Source organism: Chinchilla lanigera, unplaced genomic scaffold (assembly GCF_000276665.1).
Source record: "Chinchilla lanigera isolate Chin_1 unplaced genomic scaffold, ChiLan1.0 scaffold00048, whole genome shotgun sequence".
Classification (NCBI taxonomy): Eukaryota; Metazoa; Chordata; class Mammalia; order Rodentia; family Chinchillidae; genus Chinchilla; species Chinchilla lanigera.
This window is the reverse complement of record NW_004955449.1, coordinates 3670369-3682212: the sequence shown is the minus strand read 5'-3', so window position 1 is coordinate 3682212 and position 11844 is coordinate 3670369.

Below are 11844 nucleotides of genomic sequence, written 5' to 3'. Positions count from 1 at the left end.
GGATCAAGGGTTCTTTAAAATTTTTAGGGAGCTGGGGATTTAGCTCAGCGGCAAAAGCGCCTGCCTGGCAAGCGCAAGGTCGTGAGTTCGGTTCCTGGTAGTGGAGAAAAACAAAAAAAAAAAAAAAAAAAACCCAAAAAAGAAAACCACACTAAAAAAAAAAAAAAAAATTATTCTTTTTTCTTGATCCACTAATTTCATTCTAAGGATTTAGCTGAAGAAAACAATCTTTCTTTTCATATATTTTATTAGTGTACATTAATTTTACCAAACGTCAGGTTTCACTATTTTCATACATGCACTAACATATTTTTATCACACCCATCCCACCGTTACGATTCCTTATTCCCATTGTCTTCCTCTTGAAGAAAACTACTGTAAAAACAAATGTGCTTTTCCTTTCTTTCTTTTTTTTTTGTTTTTTTGTTTTTTGAGATGGGGTCTTTCTATGTAGTTCAGGCTGGCCTTGAACTCACTTTGTAGCCCAGGCTGGTCTTGAACTCACAGTGATCCTCCTGCTTCGGTCTCCTGAGTGCTGGGATTACAGGTGTGAGCTACCATGCCTGGCACTTTTTCTCTTTTTATGTGAAGTAATTCTATAAACATTATTTATGATAACAAAAAATTGCAAATAATTACAAATAACCTAAGTATACAATAATGGGAAATGTTAATAAATAATGATTCATCTATCTTATAGAAAATGATAAAGTCATTAAAATGTTTGTGAAGCTTTTAAAATAACCAAAAGCAGATAAGTATGGTGGCACACACCTATAATCCAGCTACTTAGGAGGCAGGAAGATCTAAAGTTTGAAGCCAGCTTCAACAATCTAGCAAGATCCTGTATTAAAATAAAATTTAAAAGGGCTGGAGATATAGCTCAGTGGTAAAGCACTTGTCTAGCATGTATAAGGCCCTAGGTTCAATCCTCAGTAACACACCTATGCACAGACACATATACAAAGCAACTGATTTGCTTACAAGAGCATTTCTGTGACTAAATCAGCATGTAAAAATTATATATACAGCTGGGTGAGGTGGTGCATGCCTGTAATCCCAGCATTCAGGAAGCCGAGGCAGGAGGATCACCTCCTGCCTCAACTGGCAAGTTCTGAGGCCAGGCTGGGCTACAAAGTGAGCTTAAGACCAGCCTGAGCTACATAACTAGACCCTGTCTCAACAAAACAAAACAAAATAAAACAAAAACAAACAAACAAATATATAGAGAGCCAAGTTTGGTGTACTACCAGCACTTGCACACTGAAGTAAAAGGACCCCTTGAGCCCAGGAGTTTGAGACCAGCCTAGCTAGGTAACCAAGCAAGATCCCCATCTCAAAAATAAGTTTTTAAAAACATACAACATACTTCGAATCATATAAATGTGTATATTTCAAAAGGTTGAAAAATGTATCAAAATATTAAAAAATTATCTTGCTGTGGTATAATGAAAACAAGCTTTTCTTGATGGCCTTTGTACTTTCTGTATTATCCAAATGTGAGAAAAGCAATTACTTTGAGGAGGGAAAAAGCTGCATTTTTTCACATTACTGAATTTACTACACTCCCAGATTAAATTAATGAAGATCAGCCTGTAGTGGTGGTACTTGCCTATAATCCCATCCCTCAGGAGGCTGAGGCAGAAGGATTACTGCAAGTTCCAGGCCAAAACCCAAAAATATATTAAATATTAATTAATTAGTTAATTAATAAAGATCAACAAAAAGAAGATTTAACAGGGCCTAAGGGAAGAAAAGGTGTTTGGTGCCACTTCTTCCAAAGAGCCAGAAGCTATTGTCTGGCTTTTTGCTGGCACAGTTAAGCAAAGCTAGATTTTTTAAGAGTATTTGTGGATAGCTTTCAGGAAACCATTAGAATCAGAGGAAAGTCCACCTTCAAAACTCACAGTAAAAAGATAAGAACAAACAAAACCTAGTCTGCAGAGCAAATGACAAAAATGAAAAGAAACACCAGGCACACATGAAAACAAAGACAGAAAAACATGGCAGCAGTGAGACTAAGCATGATAAGTTTAGTTATTAAGTTTAGATCCCCTATTAATAGAAAAAAACCTCTCAGATCATGGTTAAAATTAAATCCAATACTTTGCTGCTAATAAAAAATACATCTAGATAAAATAACATAAGAAGACTATCTAAAAGATAGGCCAAAATGTAATAAGCAAGCTTACAATGAATTAAAGATAGCACTATGAACTTAAAATTGAATTCAACACAAGAAATCTGAGTTGTTATTTTGACTTAATATAAAGGTTACACATAGAAGATAAATAGCAATAGAGACAATTCACAAGAGGAAAATACAATTTGTTAGCTATGGGAGTGTGGTAGAACCAGTACTTCTGTGTATCTAGTTTCTTTCTCCTTTCTGGGCATATGGAAAAGCTATATTGGCCAGTTGCCATTCAGGGAGATGGGGCCTGCTACAGGCATAGACAGTGGAATGTGAGGGGCTCCTCATCAAGGACACGACCATCATACTCCTCCTTAGCAGGACAGACTGAATACTGATTCAAGGTCACAAAGGTGCAAGAGGCTTGGATCTCTTACTTATTGCAGGGAGAGCAGCTTCCCTACAAGTTGGCCACTGGTGCTGACTTTACACATGAAGAAATAAACCCATGTTCTTTTAAACCTCTGAGATTTAGTACCTTATTTGCTATTGCAGCATAGCCTGTTCTGTCTTAATGCTGCCCAAATAATCAGGAAGTTCAGATTAAACTATGACTTTCAATTTGTTAAACTGGAAAAAACTTAAAACATTAACATCCAGAACACTTGGGGTAAATAATTCAATAAATGGGTCAAATGGTAGACTCCTAGGGAAATATGTACCTTTACCCCTACCTCACACCAAACATAAAGTATATTCCAGAGAAATTGTAGCGATTGTGAAAAAAATAGTTATTGTAAGAAAACAGGAAAAAAAAAAAAAAACAGGAAAATATTTCCATGATTTTGAGTTAGGCAAAGGTGTCTTAAACAGGATATTGGATATGCTAATCACAAGGGACAAATTGGACAGATTGAACTATATTAAGATAAAGAACCTGATCATCAAGACTTACTTTAAGAGAGTGCAGGCAAATGGATGGGAAAAATATTTGCAATATATATATTTGATAGAAGACTTGTATTCAAGATATATAAAAAGCAAAACCTACCAATCAAAAAAGAAAAGACAGACAAAATACTAGAAAAATAATCCCCCTAGAAAACCTTGAAGAGTTACTTCACAAAAGAAAATAACTAAATGGCCAAGAAACACATGACAAAATGCTAACTATCTTTAGTTTACAGAAAGATGTAAATAAAATTCAGGTACCACTCACCAGAAAGGCTAAAATGAAACAGATGCAATGCCAGTAAGGGGGTAAGTATTGGGAACTCCCATATGGTGGTGGGAGCGGAGATTGGTGCCTTTGAAAATGGGAAGCAGTAACCAAAAGTGGGTTAAGCATACCTGATCTTTCATTAATTCTATTCCTAGGCATATACACAACAGAAACATGTGTATTCATCAAAGGACAGCACAAAAATGTTCATAAGCCGCAGTTTATAATAACTAGAAAACCATCGAAATGCTTCCCAGAGTAAATACATTGTGAAACAGTCACACAGGGAATACTGTACAGAAGTAAGAGTTTATATCCTCACCCCATATCTTTCTTTCCTGAGCTCAGATTAGTCACTCCTTGCATGCTCCATGAGCCTTTCAAATTTCTTCCTTTTATATTTATTATCTTGGATAAAAACAGGCCAGAAATAAGAGCCAGGATAAGAACAAATTATCCAAACCAGAGAGTTATGGCTGTTTCTTCCACCCCCTACTTCCCATTCTCCCATTCCTTACCAGTCCCTAACTTTACCTTATCCACTAAAGAGCCTTCTTAATCCATCTCCTCTCATCCATCCATCCATCCCTCCATCTGTCCACCCATCTATCCATCCACCCATCTATCCATCTGTCCACCCATCTATCTTTCTGCCACTGCCTTAGTCCAAGCTTTTATTTTTTCCCTCTTAGACCACTGCAGCAGCTTTCTACCTAGCCTTGCTGCCTTTCATTTCAGCTGCCATGGCTGTATTTGTAATAGCAAATCTGAGTGTGCTTTTCCACTTTATTTATTTATTTATTTATTTTTATTTTTTTGGTTTTTCTCTGGTACCGGGAACCGAACTCACGACCTTGCGCATGCCAGGCAGGCGCTTTTGCCGCTGAGCTAAATCCCCAGCCCCGCTTTTCCACTTTAAATCTCTGATGTGACTACTCCTAAGTGACTGCCTAAAGTTTAAACTCTAGCACTGTGATTTTTTTTTTAATCTTGTTATCATTTGCCCATCTTTCTATCTTACCTCATGAGAATCCTACACTCCCAACACACCAAAGTTATCGCAGTGGCCAAAAACCTACACATTCTGCTTCACTTCCCTTGGCTTATTCCAGCTTAGAATTTCCTCCCTTGCCTGGCCCATCATCTGAGACCCAGCTCAAGCCTTTCTTGGCTGAGAAAGCTGCAGGGATCACATTTTTACATGGTTATAATCATGGAGTATGCCAATTCTCCATCTTGTTTTTATCAGTAACATTAAAACATGAACCATTTTCCAGTTTGCCAAGGTGCTCTTTGTAATTATCATTTATTAAGTTCTCTATGTTCTCTACCCACACAGTCTGCTGCACATAACCTTTATTACATCACTTGTCACTTTGTTTTACAACTGTTTTTACGTGTCCGTCTTTCCCTGCCCCGGCCCTGAATGCCTTGAGGGCAGAGACTTTTCCTAAAGTTGTTTTCTACACTCCTAGCACAGAGCCTGCTGTAAAGTAGAACTTCACCAAAGGAAAGTGGTAATGAGTAAATAACAGCGGTTTTGTCCACCCAATAAAATTATAGATAGTTTTTTCTTCCTTTCTCTCAATTCCTCAAATGTTCTGTGGTTTATTTATTCTTTGGATTCACCCTCTTTTAAAACAGGAGGGCTCTCAGGAGGATCACAAGTTCAAGCCCCGCTTGGGCAACTTAGTGACTTAGCAAGACCCTGTCTCAAAAAAAAAAAAAAAAAAATGGGCACATAGCTCAGTAAGAAGACTCTCGATTCAATCTCTAGTATAGGAAAGAAAGAAAGAATGAATGATTTAAAATACCATTTTCCATAACATATTACATTTAGCATTTTAAATTATTTTTTTTTCATAAAAATATCTTACAACTCCCAATTTTGCTTAATAAGAAGATACACAATAGAGAAAGACTAGGGAAACATTTCTCTCGCATTCTTTTCTGTCTTTCCTAATTAACAGCTAATTATAGCTCCTTGTCTTACTAGTCCTCCTAGCAGCACCTGGTTCACGTGAGTCCTCCCTCCTCCTGAGCCTCTGTCTTTATTTGCACTCCAGGACACCATCCTGCTCTTCCCTCTACCTTGGTGACTCCGCTGGTCAGTCCTGTGGCTGGGCCTCCTCTTCCTGAGTCACTAAATATTAGTGCTTGTTAAAGCCTCGTCCTTGATTCCCTTCCCTTCTCTTCCTACACTCTCTTACCTCACTCTCTTTGCCCTTGGTGCTCAACCTTGCCTCACTTTAGAGTCACCTGAGAAACTTTTAAAATGACTACCCTATTAGGCCCTTTTTAGATAAGAATTTCCGGGGGTACAGTTAGGCCTTCATAAGTTTAAAAACAACTCAGGTGACTATAACCAGCCTTGAAAATGACACTTGGTGGTTTTTAGTACAATTTATGCAGCTTAGTTCAAAATATGCGTCTCTAGTCCTGACCTCCTTCTGAGCTCCAGCCTCAAATATCAACCTGCTTCTCAATTGTTTCTCTTGGTCCCTCTACTAACTGGTGTATCTAAAACAGAGATCTTGATTTTTGCCCCTGAACCTGCTTTCCCCCACTCTTCCCATCTCTATGGATGGTTCCATCATTTAGAAGTTGCTCAGACCAAAATCCTGGCAATGCTCTTTCATACCATAGCTCCCATATCCACATAAGTAAGTCTTTACTTGCTGTACATTAAAAATATATTCCTGAGAGCCGGCCGTGGTGGTGTGTGCCTGTAATCCCAGCACATGGGAGGCTGAGGCAAGAGAATCATTGCAATTTTAAGACCAGCCTGGGCTACAAAGTGAGCTCAAGACCAGCCTAAATTGCATAGCTAGACCCTGTCTCAAAAAGACCAAAAAAAAAAAAAAAATCGAGTATATTCCTGAGCCTGGCATGGTCGTATCTGCCTGTGGTCCCCACTACTCAGGAGGCTGAGGCAGGAGGATCACGAGTCCACCAGTTGGAGATCACCCTGGGCAATTTATGAGACCCTATCTCAAAAATAAATAAATGAACAAATGAGCAAATAAATAAACAAGTAAAAGTTTCTGTTGGAGGTTTAGCTTAGTGGTGGAGTTCTCATCAGCCATACACAAGGCCCTGGGGTTGAACTATGGAAACAAAAAAATCTATCTTCCAAATTCCTGCATTCCTGCTCTCTATTTCACACACAGTAGCCAGAGGGACCTTCAACAAATATATTTTCACTTGCATCATTGCCTTGCTTAAAATTCTTTGTTTTCTTCATACTTGTGATAGTTAACTGATTATGTCAACGTGAGTAATAATGCCCAACTGAATGGGCTCAGCATAGTTCTGGGTGTGGAAGACCCACCCTAGGAAGAATTGCCATCTGAACAGAATAAAAGGGAGGCAAAGAAGGAAGGCTGCTGTTTCTGTTTCTTTGGAAGAGCTCCAGTCTTCACCTTCACCTTGGACATCATCTCGGAGCTCAGTGTGAAAATCCTGGGTTCAAAACCTAATAGCATCACCAAAAAAAAAAAAAAGGAGCTTGACCAAGGTATTAAGGGAAGAAACCAGAACTGGAACCCAGGTCTGCTTAAAGCTAAACTCCATGCTCTACTCACGTACTTTTTAATTTCAGTTTTTACAGATAGGCTACTTGATTTCTGGATGGAACATCATGGAGCTCTGAAGAACAGCCAGGAGCTGAAGGGAAGTGTGCTCTTTAGCCTCTCAGCCTTTCTTCCTGAATAGCTTTCTTCCTCGTCAGCTCAGCACAAGAAAGACACACAGGCTTGGTGAAAGCACGTGGTACAACAGCCCTAACCTAGGCTAGAGGGTAGGAAGAAACAGAAACAAAAACAAGACAACCAAACAAACAGTGGATCAGCAACTCCAAGTCAGAAGATCAAAGTAACCTAAATATCAAGCAAAACAAGAGGAAAACTACAGAGAAGTTTAAGACCTTAGCTGTCTCACCAGAGCCAAAGCTGCTGGAAAGTATAATAATGCTTTTCATCTTGCTAAACATCTGCAGACTTATTAACCTGAAGAAATATAAATGTTGAGTGTAGGATTTGTACCTGTTTCCTAGTTTGGGGGTATCAATTTAACCTAACATTATCAAAACAGTCTTAATTTTCAAGTATTATAGCCTTTTATACTGATGACTATTAAATTTTATAATACATTTATTGCACTGGATAATTCAGTTGCATTTTTGGTGCTGTAATTTCCAATGACTCTGCCTGGTGTTCTGAGGTAGTTTGCACCTGCTCCAGTTACAGCTTTTTTATAGCCTCATCTAGTGATGGATTTGAAGTCTACTCTAATATTTCTTATTGCACCAGAAAGGGTCTTATATTCCCTATAAGAAGATATGGAACAGCAATTACCAACTCTATGGGGAAATTGGCAACGCTGCCGCGATGACAAGCGCAGTTGGAGTAGTGTGACCGATTTATTCATTTCCTTAATAACCTTCAGAGTTGTAATGAGTCATCCCTGTCTCTTATTCTAAATCACAGGCCACCCTTTTATTCCCAAACCAAATGAATATACATGATGGCAGTTCTTCTTTCTCATTCTCATTGCAAAGACCTAATTTTTCATAATCTAGCAGTGAAGAGAACAAGACAAGACATGAGTTGGAATCTTGATTACGAGACTAAAAGGACAGAGAAGGAGTGGATTCCTCTTGTGCCCCTTCATTTGTCCTCTAGACATCTCACAGGGGCCTGGAAAGGTGGGGATGCTCCTTACTGCTGTGTGTCTGACATTTAAGCAGCTACCTCCTTCCACTTCTATGATAAGAAGATAAGAAGAGGAAGAGGAAGCAGTTTTTGGTTTGACAAGCTACAGTATTTTTCCCTATACATCAATTTCATTATTCATAATTAAAGGATATTTAAAGGAGCCAGTAAAGAGCAGGAGAACACGTTTGCCTTCCCAGGTCCCAGCCCCTCCATGGGTAGTGATTGGCATAGAAATTCAGATGCTGAGCTGGCGAGAAGGGAAGCCTTAGCATATCATCAGCTGTTTTACGCTACTGCTGTCTTTTTCCATGAGTATGGGTCATTGAAATCACAGATTAGCAACGTGGGAGTGCTGCAGACTAAGGAGACCAATTGTTTTCTGCCGTTCGTGCAAACAGGAGGAGCTATGGGAACCAAGAAGATTGCAACACATTTTAACTTGTAGCTTCAGTAGCACAGGAGCGTTTTCTGCACTGGCTTAAAAATAAGTGACTGTTACTTATGCAAAGATTTCAGACTAAATTTTCACTCATGTAAATACTGAAAATGAGTCACTTGAAATGATCGATGGTGTAGTTGAGCATAAAGACAATGGTAAGAAGAAGCATTTTTGATTTTAAAGTTCAACATTGGGAATGATGACTTTCATGAGACCTAATGAAAATGTTAAAAAGCTCAGATTTAGAGCTTCTAAATATGATTAGCTGCCAGGCATGGTGGCACAACACCTATAATCCCAGCACTCTGGAGGCTGAGCCAGGAGGATCGCTGTGAATTTGAGGCAAGCCTGGGCTGCATAGAAAGTTCAAGCCCAGCCTGACTATATAGCAAGATTCTGTCTCAAAAAAATACAAAAATAATAAAAATATGAATAAATAAGTATGATGAGCTCTGTTGGTAATGGTTGAGGAGGTAACTGTTAAATTTAGAATAGATTCATTGTGTAAGAACCTTGAGCACAAAAAAGTGGTTTTTTGGATTATGAATAAAAACAATAACCTTTTGTTCTAATGTTTCAACAGACACTGAAAGAATTAATGTTTCACTGAAGGAAATGGCTGAATCAAACCATAAAGTTGATGGTGTAAAACTCATCACCAAGACCCCAAAATGGCCAGAGTCACAAATGAAAACAGTTGCTGTTCTGTTTCTGGACTTCGGTTGGTATGAACCATTCCATATACCTATACAATGAGATGGAAATACAAAGACTCTGAGGTATTTGTGAGCATCTGAAAAATCCAAAGTAAAAAAGTCCAGCTACTCATTGAACTCAAGTGCTCTGGTGTCTTTCTGTTCCTCCAGAGCTGCCCCACTCACCACAATAGCATCACCAAGGTTCTAGGCCCGCTTCCCACCCCAGCTCCTGCAAGGCTGCCAGCTGCCTCCAGCTTTCCCTCCACCCTTATCCAGGCAGACCCTGTCTTTCATTCCTCCAATCTCATTCTTCTCAAGCCGGTTAGCTTCCTTATTCCTGTGAAAGACCATTTGCTGAACTTGCTCTGTATCAATTAACCACTGATTCTGTTTGTTTGTTTGTTTTATTTTGTTTACTGTTAGACCTGAGCATCTAAGAAAAATCCCTACCAGACTAAGAAAAATTAATATTCATGATAGATATCTCTAGGAATAGGAATATAGAAAATCACCATCTCTTTCCTAACAGATATAAAAGGAGAAATAGAAAATCAAGCCAGGTGTAGTGGTGTATGCCTACCAGCCCAGCACTCAGGAGGCTGATGCAGGAGAATCACTCAGAGTTTGAGGCCGGCCTGGACTACATGATGAATTCAAGGCCAGTCGGAGATACATACTGAAACCTTGTCTCAAAACAAAACAAAACAAAACAAAACAAAACAAAACATGGTGATGCACACCTATAATTCTAGGACCTAGGAGCTGAGGCAGGATCATTGTTACGAGTTCAAGTTCAGCCTGGGCTACAAAGTGCGTTCAAGCCTAGCCAGAATTGCATAGTGAAACCTTGTCAAAAAAGACAAAAAAATCAATTCTTGTCAATCAGCAGAGTAAAAATTGAAAGGAAGCACCAATGTATATTAATACTAGTAGATGAAAGTGGAAAGAAGAACAGAATTTTATAGTCCAAAGTACTTCGGCCCAAATACTTATTAATTGTAAAGAGGTGGAAGAGCAACTTTTCAGCTGAAAAACCTGGCAGATACCATCTTAATTAACTGATCAAATTAGTGCACTAAAAATGGGTCAGACTGACATCATGAACTACTTATTGGGATGCAGTAAGAGTTCAGCTTTGCTTCCATGATGTACTGGCATATTCTGAGTCTAAGTAAATGGAAACTTCAGATAAGCCTAAATTGAGAGACTGTCTACAAATTTATTGACTTGTAGTTTTAAAAATGGTAAGTTATGGAAATCAAGGAAAAACTCACAAACTGTTTCAGGTGAGAGACCAGAGAAATATGTCAACTTCTTGTACTGTAAAGAATCACTGGGACAGTTGGCAAAATGTGAATAGGGCCTGTGGACAAAACATACATCAGAATTCTATGTACTATTCTTGCAACTTTTCTATAAGTTTGAAATTATTTCAAATAAGTTGCTTCAAAATAAAAAGCCTGCTTTCCCACTTAAAAATCACAAAACTTTGGATACACCAAAGAATAAATGAAAGTTATGTTAATGATATTTAAAAATTAAAATGTCCATCTATGAATTTACCACTCGGTTTGAGAAATAAAATATTTATCAATAATATTAAAGTTCCCAGCTAAAGCTCTTCTCTGAAATAAATTAAAAAAAAAAAAAAAGGAAACAACAGTTATACAGGCAATGAGAATGAAAAAGAAGAACTGCCATCATGTATAACTGTTGTTTTCTCTGAACTCCTGAAAGGATCCATTATTTTTCTGAACATATTTTATCATTCCCTTGCTTTTATTTAAAGACAAGAGCAAAATAAAAACTAGATAATAGGAAGTAAGGAGGTGAGGCATGGTGGCACACTCTTGTAATCCCAGCATTGGGCAGGTTGAAGCAAGAGGAGCACCAGAAGTTTGAGGCCAGCCTGGGCTATGTAAGTGAGTTCAAGGCCAGCCAGCCTGAACTACATGGTGAGACCCTGTCTCAAGTAGGGAGATCTTTTTCAAATAGGAAGGGGGACAAAGGAGGGGGAGGGAGGAAGGGAAAGGGGATTAAAAACAGAATTGAAAGGGAAAAATAGAAATAGAACTTTTGCAAGTGGGACAGGGACCAAGAATTGGAAAGAGCAGGGAAAGATGGGAAGGGTAGGGGACAAAAAAAGAATTCAGTCGTATTATGTACGCGCACCAACTCCCCACAATAAATGCAATCATTATAGACTGTAAACATGTACCAATAAAATTTTTAAAAAGTAAAAATCTCTGCTTATATGATCTGACTCACTCATCTTCTTCAGCACATACAAATACAAATAAATAAAATAAAACCTATTACATTTTCTATTAAAACAAAAATACACATAGGGGTTTACAAAAACATCTACCACATCTTTAAAAGTTCCTAAATAATATTCCCTGATAACTAAAATTTAACTTTTTCTCCCACTTTAATCCAGGTTAATTTATTCCTCTTCTAAATCATTTGTTTTACCCTTTTCTGTCTACATGGTTTTGTAGATACTATTTGTATCAATAGTACAACAACTATTGGTATAGATACTCTTGATATAATATAGATACTTTATATACCATGGATATTATCTTTGCCTGTATAACTGTTGTTTCTTTTTTTTTTTTTTTTTTTTTTTTTTT